This window comes from Kogia breviceps, chromosome 5 (assembly GCF_026419965.1).
Source record: "Kogia breviceps isolate mKogBre1 chromosome 5, mKogBre1 haplotype 1, whole genome shotgun sequence".
Classification (NCBI taxonomy): Eukaryota; Metazoa; Chordata; class Mammalia; order Artiodactyla; family Physeteridae; genus Kogia; species Kogia breviceps.
Window position 1 is genome coordinate 148,794,244 of NC_081314.1, and position 19,505 is coordinate 148,813,748.

Sequence of the window (19,505 nt, forward strand, 5' to 3'; positions counted from 1 at the left end):
GGGCAGAGGGTTTACTCAGGGTGGGCTGTGCACTCAACTGTTCTTCCCTTGTTATTCTGAGCAGCTTTCATCACATGGGTCCACCTCCCGTGTTCGTCCTTCGTTCCTTAATGGACGTTTGGGTTGTTGCCAGTTTTAAGGATTATAGATAAAAACGCTACAAACCTCCGTGCACGAGTTTTTCTGGTGAATGTATGTTTTCACCGCTTCTGAGTAGATGCCTAAGAGTGGACTGTAGGGTCTGACTGTAGGTGCACATGTAACTTTGCGAGAAGCTGCCTGAATGTGTTCCAAGGCTGTACCGTTGCCCCGTCCACAGCCCTGTCAACGCTGAGTGATGTCATCTCTTTAAATGTCGGTCTTTCTAACAACCTGTCGTGATATGGAGCACATTCCCATGTGTTCATTAGTAGTTTGTGTATCTTTAAGTGCCATTCAAATCTTTTGCATATTTTAAAAACGGGATATTTGTCTTCTCTTTGGTGAGTTGTAATGATTCTTATGTATCTGGGTACCAGTTCTGTGTTAGATACGCGGGATATTAATATTCTCCCCCAGGTGTGGCTTGTCTTTTTGTTAGCTTAAGTATCCTTTAAAGAGCAGAAGATCTAATTTTGATGAAGTCCAGTCCATCCATTTTCCTTTCATGAATATTGCTTGCTGTATCCTGAGAAATATTTGCCCATCCCAAGTTTGGGGAAATTTTCTGCTATGTTTTCATGTATAACAACCCAGTCCCATAGACGTCCCTGTGATGATAGAAATGTCCCATGTCTGTGCCATCCGACAGGCAGCCACCAGATATGTGTGAGCACTAGAAGTATGCCTAGGAATTGAATTTTTAACCTAACTTCAATTAATTTAAATTTAAATACGACGTATAGCTAACGGCTCCCCAAATGGACAACACAGGTCTAGAAGTTTTACAGATTTAGCTCTTAAACTGAGGTTTGCCAACTGAAAAAAAAAAAAAAAGCACAACATGAGAGTCGTGAGTTCAGTTTTATTTGGGGACTTACTGAGGACTATAGCCCAGGAGACAGCCTCTCAGTAGCTCTGAGGAACTGCTCTGAAGAGGTAAAGCAGGGAGGTCAGTATATATGTGATTTTGGTGAAGGCAGTACGTGCCATCAAGCACATATCTCGGTAGAAGGTTGCTGCTGGTCATGAGGAGCAGACGTCTGTGTTAATGGATTTACTGCTTTTCTAGGTATAAGAAGATGCAAGAATTGGGTTCATAAAATTTTCTCCTGAAAATATCTGACATCCTGTTTTTCCAGTTTTCCCAGAGCCCTTCACCCAGAGCGCCTCATTCCTGATCTCTGCCCTGAACACCTTTCAGGCTGTGTTAAAGGTCAGGACTGCAGTGGCCAGTGGCCTAATTCTCATAGAACCAGATGGCGAATGACTTTTTAGTCATCAGGTTCATCGCCCATTTCGAACGAGTGTTGTGAAAATGGGTACCCAGTGGGTACCCAGCTGTTCTTGCACTATTTGATCCAAAGACTATTCTTTCCCCAACTGAATTATATTGACACTTTTGTTGAAAGTCAGTTGTCTGTGTATGTGTGGGTCTTTTTCTGGACTCTATTCATTCCTTTGATTTTCTGTGTGTCTGAGCCCTCCGACTTTCCTCTTCTTTCTCAAAACTGTTTTGGCTACTGAATGTTCCTTACATTGTCATATAAATTTTGAATCAGCTTCTCAATTTCTACAAAGTAAAAAGCCTGTTGAGATTTTGATTGGATTGCATTGACTCTATAGACCAACTTTGAGAGAATTTTCACCCAAGCAATGAGCCTCCCAATCCATGAACCTGGTACATCTCTCCACTTTTAGATACTCTTTAATTTCTCTCAGCAATGTTTTGTAGTTTTCAGTGTAAAGAACATGCAATTTTTCATTAAATTAATTCTTAGATATGTTATGATTTTAATGGTACTGTAAATGGTGTTTTAAAATTTTTATCTACCTATTATTTGTTCCTAGAATATACAAATATAGTTTATTTTTGTATGAACTTTGTATCCTGTAACCTTGCTAAGTTCATTTATTGATCCTAGTATTTCTGGATCGCTTTCTTAGACTTTCCTGTACTCACAATCATGCCATCTGTGTATAGAGACTTTCACGTCTTCCTTTCCAATTGTTATGCCTCTATTTCTTTTCCTTGCCTTATCACTTTGATTCTCATGTGAGAACCAACACCCTTGCCTTGTTCCCAACCTCAGAGGCAAAGCATCTAGACTCTGGCCACGAAGAATAATGTTATATGGAAGTTTTAATAGTAGCTTGTTTGCAGCCAGCGTCCACTGCCAGTGATTCCGGGCTGGATGGAAACCCCTCTTACCCCCAGATATTTCACGTAGCGAGGGTGTCACTCCATGTGGGAGAGAAGGCTAAGGACAGCAGTGCTTCTGGAGGGTGAAAGGGTTCTTCAGTGTTCTGGAAATGAGAACCGGGCAGGGCGGTCTCTGAAATGGCCACATTCAAATTCTACCTTGTACTGGCTCTTTTCCCACTGGTTATTTTAATTTCTTCTGAGCACTTTCCTATTATTACTTGATATCATTATTATTCTAAACAGATTCGTTGTGATTCCGTTGGGGTCCAAATGTCCCTCGTGTCTTGCTAGACAGGCTACTCGGGCCATCCGTTTGCAGCAGTGACTGTCGGGATACTCGGAGGATGGGGTCAGTGTAAGCAGCCTGGGGTCCACCCGGCGCTGTGCCGTGGCTGCCCGGGGGCTGTAAGAGTGCTGCAGCGGGCCCTGCTCTGGGAGGGTTAGGGGATAGGCCAGGGAGGGGGGACGAGCGCGGCCCTCAGCTTGCGGGCTCCTGGGAAGACGATGACCAGCTCAGCTACCACCTCCCTTCAGGGCTTCATGGGGAGGTGGGAAGGCAGCCAGACCGGCCCAACCTCCCCGGGTTCCCTGAGGGCGGGGTGGGGGCGGGGCCTGGTGAGACTGGAAGCCCGGGGTGGGGAGGGGGACTTGCTCCTCGGCATCGGTGCCCCCCTCCCCCACCCCGACCTTTGGGGCTTGCTGCCGCCCACCCCCCTGCTGGATGTTTCAGGTCTGCTTGGGGGCCCAGCCTTCTCACTGACGAGGGCCAGCACAGCCCCTCTGCTGCCCTCTCCGCTGTGTTCAAAGCATCCGAACCCTCGGGAGACAGAGGGCCACTTAGGGGTCCCCTGAGGCCCGGGCATCGCCTCTGCAGAGCTGGGGGTCTGGGCTCAGCCTGTGGGGCCGGGCGGGGGCAACGAGATGAGGAAGGAGGCCCTTCTCCAGGCTGAGGGCAAACAAGCATGAAGTCCACGGCCCGCTCTGGCTAACGATGAAAGAAAGACCTTGCCACTGGGGTAAATCACACCTCCGTAAAGTTGTAATCGGACAGGATTGTGCTGTTTAGAAAGCGAACGCTGAGACGTCAGCGGACCCCGCTGGGCTGCACAAGCTGGGGTGGGGGCGGGGCTGCAGGAGACACCACGAGGCTGCTGAAAGCACATCCTGACACAGGAGCTGCTGTGTCTGGAAGAGGCAGAGAGCAAACTCGGGATCACACACGGCCGCTGTGTTCATACCTTCCTGCGTGCAGCGTGCGTGTAAACGCACGTGCGTGAGCGTGAGCGCCTAAAGAAACGGAGAGAGCTGGAGATCTCAGGTCCGGCCCATAGAGACTCCAGGGTCAGTCGCGCTCCCTCCCCTCCCCCTTCCCTCCCCGTTCCTGCCCCGCCGCCTGCGGCTGTCCCACCCCCCGCGGCTGTCCCACCCCCCACCCCCACCCCCCACCCCCCGCTCCCAGGTGCACACCCAGGTGCTCTCCCCTGTGGATCTGTGTCTTTGTCACCTGCTGGTCCCCCCCACCCCGGCCCCTCCGGCAGCCCCAGGAGGCAGGGACTGTCCCCCCTCCATGTCCCGGGACCCAGAAGAGGGGGCACTCGGCACACGTGAGCAGGCGCCGCCCCAAGGCCGGGCCCTCAGGCAGAGTGAGTGCCCTTTGGCAGTTCTGCGCTGCCAGAGTGGTTCCCTCCTCTGTCCGGAGAACGAGGAACCAGAGCGAACCCAGCTCAGGAAGAGCCTCCGGCGAGCGGGCGGCCACCGCAGGCAGCGCGGCTCTGCCTGCCGCTGTGTTGCGTCGGTCCTGGGAACACTTCGGGGGGACTCTGGGGGACCAGGCTGGCACCGCTGCCCAGGGGCGCTGCCGGACGGGCAGGCCGCGCACTTGGAGTTCGGCCCAGGGCCAGCGCCCGGCAGCGTCCAAGCGAGCAGAGACCCGGCCCCGGGCCGCAGACCTCCAGAGGATCCTGGGTGGAGGGCCCAGCATGTCGCCGGCGTCCCCAGAACAGGAGGAGGTGCCTTGCCCAGAGCAGCCCCGAGCCCCGAGCCGTTCCTTGGCTCCCTGAGCTGAGCCCCGAGTGGCTCCCCCTGCTGTGTCCCTCAGGCCTGGGCTGAGCTCGTCCCCCCCTTGGGGCTGTGCCCAACCCAGGGCCTGCCCATCCGCCCGCCCTGCGCCAGCGCCAGCGCCCGCGCCCAGGTGATGGCGGGACGGGTCACCACATGTACCACTGCTTTGTTGGTTTTTACGCAAGACCTGGGGTACAAGAAGCTTTTCCTCCCAACAGAGCTGAGCCAGCAGACTCTCCCATGTTGGAAACTTGCGTATTCCCGGCACTGGAAGAGTCTCCGCTGTCTTCCTTCGCCCCAGGGCAGGAGCCCACCCGACCTTGGGCATGAACGCTGACCCTCCGTGCTGTGAGGCCGTGGTGTCTGCCTTGGGCGGGTGACCAGCCCCAGCCCCGGACCAGGAACGGGCCCTCGGTGCCTCGTGGCTGGAGGGCAGCGGGGTGCTGGGCCCCCCAGAAGGGGCGGGAGCGTGCCCTGCGCACCCTGGGACCGTCCTGCGGGCACCCTCTGCTCATCCTGGCCAAGGGAACCAGAGACGTCGCACGTTTAAGCTTCGTCTGAGCGGCAGGTCCTGCATCAGGTGGTAATGGCCAGACCTGAGGCCACATCCCCTGCCAACCCACCGGGACGGAGTCCCAGAGGAGTTACGGTTGCAGGGCTGCCCCTTCACCCCTACCGTCTCCACCCACCCCGCCAGCGGGGCCGGGTCCCTGTCGCACCAATACCCTGGGGCCTGGCTATTATTATTACTTTTTTATTGTGGCAAAATATGCATAACCTGAAATGTACCATTTTAACCATTTTTAAGTGCACAGCTCAGGGTCACTAACTAGATTCACATTATTGTGCAACTCTCACCACCATCCGTCTCCAGAATTTCCATCTCCTCAGACTGAAGCGTCCCCATGAAACACTCACTCCCCATGCCCTCCCCCAGCCGCCGGCCCCCACCGTCCTGCTGTCTGTCCCTATGAATCTGGCTCCTGCAGGGACCTCATGTCAGTGGATCAGACAGCGTTTGTCCTTCTGTGACTGGCTTACGTCACCGAGCGTGAAGCCCTCGAGGTTCACCCACGTCGTGGCAGGTGTCAGAGTGTCCTTCCTTTTTGAGGCTGCATCATCTTCCATTGTGTGGATGGACCATGTTTTGTTTATCTGTCCATCTGTCCGTCAACACTGGGGGAGCTTCCACTTTTGGCTGCGGTGCTGCTATTATTTTTACTCTTATTATTGTCAGTGACAAACTGATAGGTGAACCTTTCTGTTAGTGTTTGGAGTTTTCCCTACTTTATTGTATTTTACTTTTAGCCTACCATCCAGATTTACCAGATCCTAACATGACACCTTCTTATCATTTTCGATAGAAAATCCAGGGGGTCAGCACTCCCTCACCTCAGCCTGCTCTTCTTCCCTGAAGGGCCCTGTCGTGAATTCCGCACTTATAGGGCTAGTCCATGGTTTATGTTTCCAAAACCTGGTACCCTGTTATTTGACCCATTTCAAATGTGTAAGTAAACGGCTCTGGAGCTGGCTTCTCTTCTACTACCTTTTCTGAAAGCAAGGTGGCTGAGACGTGCCCTGTCTGGGATGTGACCTCCAGGTGGCCGGCGGCTCCTGGCCTCGGGGGCCCCGCTTCGCAGGCAGCAAGGCACGACAGCCACGCTTGGGGTGCCAGGCAGGCCCACCGGGAGGGCCCCGGATCCTGGCGCCAGCAAGCAGGAGGCAGGTGGGGAGAGGCTGTGGGGTGGGTCAGGGGGAGTGCGTAGCCGTGGGAAGTGGAGAGTGGGCGGGGTGCAGACACCACCCGCTTCACAAGCAGCAGTGGCCCCACGAAAGGCAGATGCGGGGACACCTGTGGCCGCCAGGTGGGGTGCAGGGCGTCAGGGGTCAGGCCTACCACGTGCCTGCCTTTCGGGGGGCTCTGCTCAAGGCAGTAGCCAAGTGGGAATTCTCCTCAAGCCGAGGGGCCCGGCGAGGTGCTGACTCCCGCCTCTAGGAAGGAGGCTGCACTGGGCCACCGCACCATGCTACTCAGCATATGGCTTGCCCTGGGGGTCACAGACAGGACACTGGTGGGACAGTCTGTCGGCAGACGGGTGGGTGGGTAAACGGTGCTCAGAGATATGAGGTGACGCCCACCAGAAACGTCCACGGACAGGAGCGCCATTAGAACCTTGGAAGGGGGTTTGCGGGAAGACATGGGCATGGAGGACACAGGCTGGGAGTCCAGACTGGCCCTCACCGCCCCATGCTTGCCCTCAGCTGCCCTCGGTGGCCCTCACCTGCCCTCACCTGCCCTCCCCCATCTCACCTGCCCTCGTTGGCCCTCACCTGCCCTCACCTGCCCCCCCCCACCTCACCTGCCCTCATTGGCCCTCACCTGCCCTCACCTGCCCTCCCCCATCTCACCTGCCCTCGGTGGCCCTCACCTGCCCTCACCTGCCCTCCCCCACCTCACCTGCCCTCATTGGCCCTCACCTGCCCTCCCCCATCTCACCTGCCCTCGTTGGCCCTCACCTGCCCCTACCTGTGCTCACTGGTTCTCCCCTGCCCTCACCTGCTTTCCCCGGCCCTCACCTGTCCTCAATGCCTCTCACCTGTCCTGACTGACCCTCACTGCCCTCCTGGCTCTGGGACCTCACAGACCTGGCTCCTCCCCCCGGGGGCCCTGAGAGCTGAGGGGGGGCTGCGCTGTGTGGGGGCCCGAGGGTGAGGGCAGCCCACCCAGGGCCAGCCTGCGCACTGGCTCCCGAGATCAACTCTTTCTGCGCCCCTCAAGCTGGCCAGAGCAGGCCGGGGGGTGCGGGGGCAGCCCAGGGAGGGGAAGGGAGCCCAGCAGGGGCCCTGTGCGTGCAGGGGAGCCGGCGCCTCTGCCCGAGGAGAGGCCTCAGAGCTTGGCGGGCCTCAGGCGGGGCCGCCTCTCGGCTGGTTGCCCGTGTCCTGGGGGCGGAGGGCGTGGCGCGCATCGGGGTGACCTGGTGAGCTCTCTGTGGGGCAGCAGCCGGTGCGCCAGGGCCTTGAAGCAGGAAGGAGCTGGTGCGGGGCGGCGGGGGGGGGGGCACAGAGACGCGGAATGGGGGCCAAGCGTCTGCTATCGGACATTTTTATGTGAAAGCCCTGATTTTTAACTAATGACGCTTTACATTTGTTAAAACTGATTAAAATGGATTAAATTTGTACCAATTAAAACTAATTGAATTCCGTTCAAAGCACGGAGCTGACTAAAGCAGCAGACACACGGACACACCGTGGACCGGCGGGCGGGCGGCGGTGCCGGCCGGAAGGGCCTGAGCCCGGAGGGAACAAGGGAAACGATCTGGCTTCAGCCGCTACCTGTCTGTCTCTCCACGTTGCCAAGTACTTACAAGGTGCCTCCCGGCCGGTCTCCCCCAGCCTTGCTTGGACAGGAAACGGGGGCTTCTGGAGCTGCTGGTGCACAGGAGCAAGGCCCGACCCCTCCACGCAGGCTCCTGGGAGTCAGCCCGCCTGCCGCTGCCTCTGGTCCCGGGGGCTCTGCCCGGCGAGCGCCCCCCACCTCCGTGCCCCAGCCCGCCTCCCTCTGTGCCCCTGGGCCCCGCCCCTCCCCCCACGGCTCTACCCTGTCACCCCGGCCGCACGCCCCAGGCCTCGGGTCCACATGGGGTGAATCCAGGCGCCGGCTGGCAGCTTCGTTGTCCCTACCTGGTCCCAAACCCTGTGCCCCCCACCAGGAGCGGGGGGGACCTTTCGGTCTCCGCTCACTCACAGGGGAGGGAAGGCAACAGGCATAAGGGCGGCGCTGGGGGCCACCGGCACATGACCGTCTGCCCGAGAGTGGCCGGCTCTGGCCTTGGTCCCCAAGAGGGGTGTGGCCACAGCCGAGGAGCCGACAGGTGTTAGGGGGCAGAGACCCGTCCCGAGGTCGCTCACGGAAGCAGGCAGAGAGATGCTCGGGGCTGGGGCAGCGGTGGGGACTCATTTTGTGTCCTGAGCCGGCCGGGGTTGGGTCTCCAGGCTGACCGCCTGGTGTGGCCCCTGGGGCCGATGGGGGCCGATGGAGGCCGCGGACGCGGATGGAGCTGCGTGAGCGCCCTCGCCCCTCAGGGGACTCAATCCTGACTCACCTGGGGCAGGTGGACGGCAGGTGGGATAGGCTGGCACGGGGTGGGCCACCTGGAAGGCGCCAGGGCCCTAGTGATTGCCCTCTTCCCTGCCCTCTTCCCTGCTGTCCTGGGAGAGTCTGGTCGTGCACGGGTGACAAGAGAGGCGAGCTCATCCAGCTCAGACGAGGAGCTGACAACGCCGACCCTCAGCACCAGCAGAAAATGCCGCCAAGGGAAAACTGGGCCATTAGTGACGGCAGCGCGCGGCCCTGGCCTCGGTTCCCTGAGGGCAAGGCGCTGAGACAGGGTGTGGGCGGGGAACGGCCTCCGTGGGTGTCTGACTCACGACTCTTTCAACACCAGCTCCGCCCTCGTAAGGTGCACCCTGGGGACACCTACTCGGGGTATTTTTAGAGCCTTGCTTTCAAAATGAGGCTGCTGGCAGACGGAGAGTTACACAGCCCTTGATCCGATGAGAGAGTCCAGGGCCTCCTTGCTGCCGGGGAGGTTGATGGCTCACAAGCCGGTCTCTCGACACCCAGGCGGGCAGGGCGGGCAGGACCTCAGCCGGTGACCCTGGGACTCGGGTGCTGCCGGCTCCACTCCGCGAGCGCCCGGCCTCCAGGCCCAGCCACTGAGAAATCCTGAGCTCAGTCCAGAGGGCGGGAAGGGCTCACCCCAGCTGTTTCACTGCCCTGGGGGCCCCGAGAGCCCCAGGGAGACGGTGGGGGCCCTGGGCAGGCAGCTCGAGGCCCACACACAGGGATGGGGCCGGGAGGCGGGCTGGGCTCATCGGAGGCATAACGTGAGCACAGCAGACGGTTCCAGGCCGGCCCAGCCTCCTGCCCAGGTGTTCTGACCACCCTGGACCTCTGCTCTCCGGGGACCCGGTGCAGGGAGGCGCCGACTGTTTCCTCGGGCCTGGCCACCCGGAGGGCAAGGCCCGGCCCCGAGTTCTCTCGCGCTCTTGGGGCAGCTCCGGGCACGACTGTCGTGCTGGGGTGCGGGCGATGCCCTGCCCGGCTAGGCTGCCCCCGGGGGAAGCTGGGGGGCTGTCTCTGGGCACCCCGCACCAGACGGGCCCACTGAGGCTGCCGGGCGTCCGAGACGGGCAACCTGCAAGCCGGGCTGCGGGTCAGGGGCCCGTCCGGGTGGAGCGTGACGTCACTCGATTCCTCCGGAGACCCAGTTGGGGTGGCAGCTCTCGGGTACAGAGACCTCGCTAAGCAGTTGAAACACAGCACGGAACGGCCTGTGTGGTCCACGCGGCTTCCTCCCGAGGGGATCTGGCCGTGGCCGTGCTCTGCTCGCCCTGCCCTGGTCCCAGAGGGAGCCAAGAGGAGCCCGCCATGGGGCCGGGGGAGGGTCCCACTATCTCTCTGCCTCTGCTCCCGGGCTCTGTCTGGCTGGCAGCAGTGAAGCGGGTCCGGGGGCGAGAACAGGCGGGGGTGGCCACCCAGCCCCCACTGCCCACCTCCAAGTGGGGCACACCAGCCAGCTTGCCCTCGGACGAGAGGACGGAGCCACGTCCCTCGCGGTGCTCTCCTGTCTCTCTTGAGCCTCTTGTGCACGTTGATCAAGGGAACGCCGCATTTTCAACTTGGAGAAATGACTCTCACCTCTTCAAATAGTGCAGAGGAGCAGAGAGGATGGACCAGGAAGCAGCTGGGGCGCGTCCCCCCTCCAACCCCAGGCCTTGTGCCACGCGGACCCCACTGTCAACCCTGGAGGGTGACACGGCCTCCCCAACAGCTCCGATACAGAACGCGCCCTGTCCCACGGGGGTCCCCAAATCCACACCTCACGTGAGGGCTGTGACAGGGGCCGTCCAGACACACCAGGATCACGGAGGGGAACCTGAGGACAAGCTGTGGCATCTACAAGGCCGGCCTGCCACGGTCCCCTGGGGGCCCTAGACGTGGCCCTAGACAGGGGAGCAGTGTACAATGCCCTCTGCCAACTCCCGCCCTCCTCATGGGGGATTCTGCACCCAGATGTTCTTCCTTCGGCCCAAACCCGGCTGGGGCTCCACCGACTGTGGTCCTGCCTGGACCAGCCGGGTTTGGGCTGTAAGGTTTCCTGTCATCTCCAGACCTGCTCTGGCCACCACAGTGGCCACTAGCTGTGTGCGTCCTGTCAGATGCATTAAGCAGTACTTGAAGTCCAGTTCCTGTGTTTCAGGCCCTCGGTCGCATACGAATGGCGGTGCAGACGTGGGCCGTTTCCATCACCGCAGACAGATCTGCGGGCAACGCTGGCCAGAGCCCCCCCACCCCCAGCTGCCCAGACACACTCCCTGGAGGCTTGAGCCGTACCAGCCCTCCCACTGCCCCAGATGTGACGCGTCCTCACCCAGCTTCATGCAGCAGCAAGGGCAAGAATGGACCCCGTGCAGGAGGTGCCCACGGGGGCCTGGGGCGAAAGAGATCAAGGAGCTGGGCCCTGGCCCTCAAGGTGCAGCCGTTAGCCCAGAGGTCAGCGTCTGCAGGGCCTGCCTCTGCCCCATCCCTGGGCTGTGGCTTCTCCCGGGGAGGCAGGGGTGGCAAGCAGAGGGTGTGACAGGGCCCCCGACGTGTGACCGGGCGCGAACGCCGGGAAGGGTCCCAAAGTCCCGTGGACCACACTGGAGCTACTCCCCTGCCATTGGCTGCAGATTGAGACCACCCGTGAGAGCCAAGTGTGACACCTGGAAAAATGTTAGAATCATAAGAGAATTAAGTAAAGTAACTTGTTAAAGAAGTGTATATGTATGGACATATCTAGAAGAAAGTATAAGATATTTAGAAATAAACTTAACAAGAAATGTACAGAACATATATGGGGAAACAAGAAAGCTATCGGACGGACATTTAAGTGAGTAGAAGATGTACCTGGAGCCCAGGGGAAGGCTCGTGGTGCCAAGCTGCCTTTCCCCCAGGACGGATCTGTAGAATCAGTACAAGGTCCATCAGGATACAAGGAACATGTCTTTTTCAACTTGGCAAGCTGTCTCTAAAGCTCATCTCTACGAATAAATGAGTATAATGGAATTACTTTCTGTTTGCAGAAGAGCAGCCTCAGGGAAGAGAGTGGTGCCGATGCGAAGAGCTGGGATGGGCTGTGTGGCTGCAGCTGACACACGCCCTCCCCGCCCCCCCCCCCCCGGGGAAGCCCCCACCCCCCACACTGGGACCCTCAGCCCTTGGGAAGAAGAGGAAGGTAGACTCGAACCTCACAGCACACAGAAAACACCTCCAGGTAAATCGGATTTTAACATAAACATCAACAACCACTTGGATCTGGGGAGGCGAAGGGAGAGACCACAAAGGAAAAGACTGTCGGGCCGCCTACGTTCAACTGAAAACGTCTTTAGGTCAAAGAGCACAGGCACTGCAGCCCCGAGGCTCCCTGGGAACGGGTCTGCGTGGAGCCGCCAGGTGGGGCTGCTGTCCTCAGGCGGTGGGTGTGGGTGCGTCTGGTCTGCACGTACTTGCGCATTCCCGCGTTTGATGAGCATTGTTGGCCCAAGGAGGAAAAGAGGAGCACACGTGCCGAAACACGGGCACCGCCGGAGAGGGCGACGGCTCAAAACAAGAACTAAAAAGAGTCACGTTGAAGTCATGAGAAGGCCGTGTTTTGACAATCCAACTTGCAAAGATTTTTTTAAAAGTTTAACCTATTTTTTCAGGGTTTTTTCGGTCTTTCTTTTATTGAATAGGTAGTGTATTTGCATAATTCAAATGTCAAAAGGTATAAAAGGTGATGCGGTGAATGTCTCCCTCCCACCTGTCCCCTCTCTGCCCGGGTCCCACCGTCCCAGCCCCGCCCCCGACAGGCAGCCTGGGTCCGGGGGCCGAATCCGCCCCAAATGTGCAAGGTGGCACACGTGGCTCCTGGCGGACTGTGTCCACCTCCCCGTTCCCTCGGTAAAGCCTGGGAGACAGCTCCAAACCCACACACAGGAGCTTCGAGTTCTCTTCTGAACAGCAGTGAAGAACTAATCACCTTGAACACTCACCATTTCACTGGTGCACAAGGATATTTATAAAATCCTTTCAAGGAAATAAAGTTTGCTGTCAACGTGGCCCCAGTAGAGGTGGGGCTGGGGGCGCATGGAGAGGTTTGTTTTAACCGTGACGCCCAGTTCTGGTGACCGAGGGCAAAGAGCGCTGCAGGTGTGAGAACACCCACACGTCAGCAGAGGGCACAGCCCCCGTGGTCAGGGCTGCGTGTGAACAGAGCAGTGAGGGGACCTGGAGCATCGGGGTGCAGGTTAAACAGCGCTTTTCACCCGGCTGACTGGCAAAGTGTGGGAAACTGGCCGCAATGTGGGCTGCTGGGACACCTCGGGGGGTGGAGTGTGAAGCGGGCAGCCGTCCTGCAGAGGGGCCTGGCGCGGACGGTCGGATGGAGGCCTGGGCACGCTGTGGCCCCCCCGCCCCTCTCCAGGGTCATTGCCCCGCGGCCTCCTCCTCCAGACCCACTCCGGACACACACCGCGCGGCAGTGGGGCCCCAGGCGAGGGATGGGCTCATGCCGCCACCTGGAGGAGCAAGTGGCAGACGTGCCGGGAGCTCACAGTGCTGCCCCTGCGTGGTTAATCAGCCCCGCAGCGTGGACGGCCACGTGAGCCACATGGCGTTTGTCTGCCCGCCGAAGGGTGAGATCTGGATAACACGCAGCTTTGGGCAAATGGCTTCTGATAGTCATGGCTGAGGTGAAAAGAAGGAACAGTTAATGACCTTCTTTATGTGCTGAAAAATAGCAAAAACGTAGGTACTTTGTTTGAATAGCTTGCCGTCCATTTGTAGTAAAAGCAATTTCTGTTGGTGTCACATCTGTCCTTCCTCACGACCCTGGCACGTTGATTTTACAGGGTCCCTTTGACCAGGATTGCACATGGCGTGTCTGGAACATGGACCACCTCCCTTGTCCCCACTCGGCCCAGTGGGTATGAGCTCCCTCGCTGGGCCCTGTGCTAGGACGGGGGTGGGAGCACCGGTGCAGCCACGGAAGACAAAGCTTCCAGAAATGTGCACTAAATCAGCAGGATTTCCCTCTGATTCTAAGACAAATTATCAGGCCTGAACCAAAAGCCATTTTTGTGGAAAATGACATCCAGTCAGGCCTCGTCACACACACTCCACGCAGGCACACATCCCACCCCCCCCCCCCACATTCTCACCACACGTACCACACACGCATGCTAAAGGGAAGTCCCATAACTGTGTGAGACTTAGGATGGCCTCTGGGAAGTTTTTCAAGAGACCAGCTCTGACAACTTCCAATTCCAGTTCAGATGGACTAACAGAGCCTAGACTTACTCTCCCACACGAAACAATGGAAAAAACAGACAAATCTAGAAAGCCACAGTTTTCAGACACTGGAAAACAGGATGCGTAAGTGTTCCCTGAGACGAGAAACAAAAGGGGTGTGACCCAGAAGTGCCCAAGGTCAGGGCAGGAGAGTTCCTGCTGCAGCACAGGGAAAGGAAGTCCAGGCAGAGCCCACAGGTTTCCCCATGGAGGAAAATTCTGGGAGTCCAAGAGGTGAAGGTGGGTAGGAACCACCGCACAGGGTCCCACTTTGAAACAAACTGCACAGAGGAAATTCCAGAAATCTGCAGAGGATCCCCATCCAGAATTCAAGTGAGCACAGATCAGTGTGTGTGCGAGGACAGTATCCGAGGCCAAGGGAGAAGAGGGCGCAACCCACAGCGCGCACGCAGATCAAGGAATGGTGCTTTTGCCTCCTCCAGTCAGAGTGGAAAACCTCATGGGGCACCGAGCAGAGTTCATGGCGCATCCAGAGGGTTTTGCCTCTGAACAGGAGAAAAACAACCCTTCGGCTAAAGTCTGCTCTGATCTTGCATTAAAAGTTGAAAGCAAGTCTTGAGAGAAACAAATTGTTTCCAAGTCACTTAACTGCATTCCGGGACAAGCTCAAACATGCTAATAGGAACACAAAAGCATCCAATACAGGGAAAACGTGGTATCTGGCATCCAATAGAAGATTGTCAGGCATGCAGAAAAAACAGGAAAGTATGACCGAAAATGAGGATAAAAATCAATAGGTAGAAACAGATCCAGAAATGACAAAGAAGATAGATTTAGTAGACAAGGGCATTAAAACTATTATTATAACTATATTTTTATATTCAAGAAGGTAGAAAAAAAGAGGAAGCATGATAAAGGGAGACACGGAAGATATAAAAGACCCAAGTCATACTTTGAGAGATGAAAACTAAAATGTCTCAGGTGAAAAATACACTGAAGGGGAAGAGCAGCAGGTTAGACATTGCAGAAGAAAAGATTAGTGAACTGGAAGATACAGTGCTAGAAACTATACAAAATGAAACAGAGAAAAAAATTCTAAAAAATGAATAGAAAACAGTGAGCTGTGTGACAAGTTAAAGTCCTTTAATATTGTCACCAAAGTCCCCAAAGGTATAAGGACAAATATCTGAGCAACATGAATGCACAGAACCAAGAATCTCAATAAGCCCCAGGCACAGGAAATATTAAGAAAATAACACCACGGCACATCATGATCAAAGTGCTCAAAACTAGTGACAAAGAGAAAAATCTTAAAACCAGCCAGAGGGAGGAAAAACACTTTCACATAGATGAACGAAGAAAAGAATGACAGCAGGCTTCTCACAGAAACAGTGCAAATAAGAACACAGTGGAGCAACACCTTTAAAGTACCAAAAGATAACTCAGCCAAGAATTCTACACCCAAGAAAAGTGTCTTCCAAAAATGGAGGTGATATAGACTTTTTCAGACATGCAAAGACTGAAAGACTTCACAACAGTGGACATACATCATAAGAAATATTAAAGGAAGTCCTTTGAGAAGAAGGAAAATCTGAATCAGTACAAAGGAATGAAAAGCATCAGAAATGGAAAATATATGGATAAATAGAAAAGATGTATTTTTTAAATCTCTTAAAATATAACTGACTTCTTAAAGAAAAACATGGTGTATTATGGGGTTTATCACAAGCATAGAAGCAAAATGCATAACAACAATCGCACAAAGCCTGGGAAGGGGGAATGGAAATGTACTCTTGTAACATAATATTACTGTGTTAAATTAAGGATGTGTTCTATGAACCCTAGAGCCACAGATAAAAGAAAAAAAAAACAAGAATTATGGCTAATAAGCCAACATAAAAGATATATGAAATTTAAAAACTATTAATCTCAAAGAAAGCAAAAAAGGAAAAAATAACAGATGAGACAAATTTAAGATAAATAGTAAGATGATAGATTTAAACTTAACCAATGAATAATCACATTGATGCTCTAATGGCCAAAACATTCCAATTGGAACAGAAATTGTAAGACTGGATAAAAAAAGCAAAGACCAAACAATATACTGACAACAGGAAAAACACTTTAAATGTAAAGGTACAAATAGGTTAGAAATAAAAAGATGGAAGAATACATACCATGATAATACTATTTAAAAGATAGTTGGAGTAACTCATAACATCAGACAAAGTAGATATCAGAGCAAGGGACATTGAAAGAAATAAAAAGGGTTATTCTGTAATAAGAAAGGGATCAATTCATTAAGAAGACTTAACACCCTAAGCATTTATGTACCTAATAACAAAGTGTCAAAACACAGGAAGAAAGAACTGATAGAACCAGAAGGAAAAGTGGACAAATCAACCATTATGGTTGGAGATTTCAACACCCTGTCTCAGAAACTGATAGAACAAATGGACACAGGACGTATAAATGCATAGAAGACTTGAATGATACTATCGACCAAATTAATATTTATAGTATATGTCACCCAACACCAGCAGAATACACAATCTTTTTGCCGTACATAGATAATTTATAAAAATAGACCATATTCTGGGCCATAAAACAATTCTCTATAAATTTAAAGGATCCAAGTCATTCAAAGTATGTTCTCCAACCACAGTGGAAATCAATTAAGAATCAATAACAAAATTTGATAATCTCCAAATATCCAGAAACTAAAAACAGATATCTAAATGATCCACAAGTCAGAAAAAAATATATAGGGAAATTAGAGAGTATTTTAACCAGGATGAAGATGAATACACAGCTTATCAAAATGTGAGGTTTTCTTTTTCTACTTTTTCTGCTTTAATTGAACATCTTACGTAATTCCATTCATGTCCTCTCTTAGCATATCAATTTTTCTGATTTAAAAAACTTTTAAGTGTTAGCCCTAGAGTTTGCAGTGTACATTAAAACATGACCTAGTGAGGTTTATCTAAGGTTAACCTAAGCCCACTTTTAGTTAACACTGTACTGCTTCATGTACAGTGGCGGTGCCGTATAGCAGAGTTCCCAAATTTCACTCCCATCCCTTATGCCACTGCTGTCGTTTGCTTTACTTATCCATATATTGAGTCACCTTAAACATTGTTATTATTACTACTTTAAACAGTTATATTTTAGATCGATTAAGAATAAGTGTGAAAAGGATTTAATTTACCTTTATTCCTTCTTAAACACTCATTTCTTTATGTAGATCCAAGTTGCTGACCTATATCATTCCCTTCTCCCTGAAGAAGTTTAAAAAAAAAATCATTGTAGAGCATGTCTGCTGACAATGAATTCCCTCAGTTTTTGTTTGTCTGAGAAAGTCTTTATTTATTTCTCCCTCATTTTTTTTTTTTTTTTTTTTTTTTGCGGTACACGGGCCTCTCACTGTTGTGGCCTCTCCCGTTGCAGAGCACAGGCTCTGGACACACAGGCTCAGTGGCCATGGCTCACGGGCCTAGCCGCTCTGCGGCGTGTGGGATCTTCCCGGACCGGGGCACGAACCTGTGTCCCCTGCATCGGCAGGTGGACTCTCAACCACTGCACCACCAGGGAAGCCCCTCTCCCTCACTCTTGAAGGATAATTTCACCAGACATAGAATTCTAGGCTGGTAGAGGTTTTCTTTCAACACTTTAAATATTCACTTCACTCTCTCCTTGGCTGAATGTAGATGCACAAATTCTCAGCTGCATGTTAGAAAAGCAAGCCCAACAGTATGTAAAAAGGAAAATACATCATGATGTAGTGAGGTTTATCCCAGGAATGTAAGCTTGGTTTAACATTTGCAAATCAATCGATGTAATTCAACACAATAACAGACAGAAATTAAGAAAAACCATATGGTCATCTCAATAGATATAGAGAGGCACTCCAGATGAATCATACATGCATATTGCTCAGTGAAAGAAGTTAGTCTTCAAAAGCTACACACTATGTAATTATGACTGTATGACGTTCTGGGAAAGGTGAAACTTTTGTGATGGTAAAAAGATCTGTGATTGCCAGGAATCTGTGAGGAGGGATTAGGGATTGGGTAGGTGAAGCAAAGGGGATTTTTTTTTAGCATGGTTACATTATTCTGTATGAAACTGTAATGGTGGATATACGACATTATGCGTTTGTCAAATCCCATAGAACTTTACAGCACAAAGAGTACATCTTATTGTGTGCAAGTTAAAAGATCATTTAGGAGGTTGGGGGATCTCAGGATGGAATCCAGAATGTGATGAAACAATCTAACTTTATCACAAATGTATAAAGCATCCTCACTGAGGAGGGCGGGGCACTGACCTCATTAGGAATGACCAATGTTGTAGACAAGTGGAATCTGTAAGTCCAAAGGCCAAAGAAACTATGCATAGGCTGATAAAGTTGTTTCCTGGGGGCATGGGTTAATAATTCTGGTACTTCTATCCGTGTATACTGTTACCGAATCGAGCTTGGGTCCACTCACCTGATGCACAACAAAGCCAATCTACTGACACCAGGTTGTGGTGAAGAAAAGTACAGCATTAATTTGCAGGACACCAAGCAAGAAGAATGGGCAGCTCTTGCTCAAAAGACCCAAATTCCCCAATGACTCTTAGAGAAGGGTTTTTAAAGGCAACATTAGGGGTGAGGGTCTCAGGGAGCACGGTCAGCTCAGGGACATTCTTCTGACTGGTTGGTGGTGAGGTAACAGGATGATATTTCAGGAACCTCAACTATTGATTTTCTGGCTCCATCATGTCTGGAGTCTACGTGTTGGTGGTCAGCCTGCAGTCAACCTCCTCCACCTGGTGGGGTTTAGTTTCTGCAAAACAGCCCAAGGATATTCATCAGGATATTATCTACAGCCCTTGAGGAGGAAGGAAGTATCCTTGACTTTGCTTTATGGCTAAAGTGTTATTATTTTGTTTTGCTTGACTGCTTTCCTTTGTTTCTGCATTTTTTCACTTTTCTTTTCCTTCTTTTTTTTTTTTTTTTTTTGGCCGTGCCAGGCAGCATGTGGGATCTTAGTTCCCTGACCAGGGATCAAACCTGTGCCCCCTGCAGTGGAAACAGAGTCTTAACCACTGGACCGCCAGTGAAGTCCCTCCCACTTTTCTGATTAAATTTGCTCTTTGGAAGTCAGGGGAGGCTTAGGTGGCTAAGGCTTTTCTACAAACAAGAAACAGGGAACACAAGGGTCTGTTCCTGGGAATGCCCTGAGTGTCCTGCTTGGTTTCAATATTGGAATTAAACAATTAAGTGGATGAGATAGTGGGAGCGAGCTGTCTCGTTGTTTGAGGGGGAGGTGACATCTCAGGAAGGGGAGACGAGGCTAAAATGATCCATGTGGTGGTGGCTTAGAGTTAGAGGCATCAGTATGAACTCACGTTTAGCTTAATGAGGATGCAGACGGCTACGTATGGAAGAATGTTAGGTACGTGTACGGGCGTACCTCGAAAATACTGCAGGTTCGGTTCCAGGCACCCACAATAAAGCGGACGTCGAAAAAAAGGGACTCACAAATTTTTTGGTTTCCCAGTGCATATAAAAGTTACGTTTACACTATACTGTAGTCTATTAAGTGTGCGATAGCTTTATGTATATAAAAACCAATGTACATAACTTTAAAATGCTTTATTGATAAAAATTGCTAATCATCATCTAAGCCTTCAGAAAGCTGTAGTAGTAACGTCAAAGATCACTGATCACAGATCACCATAACAAATACAATAAGATGAAAAGTTTTGAAAAATGTA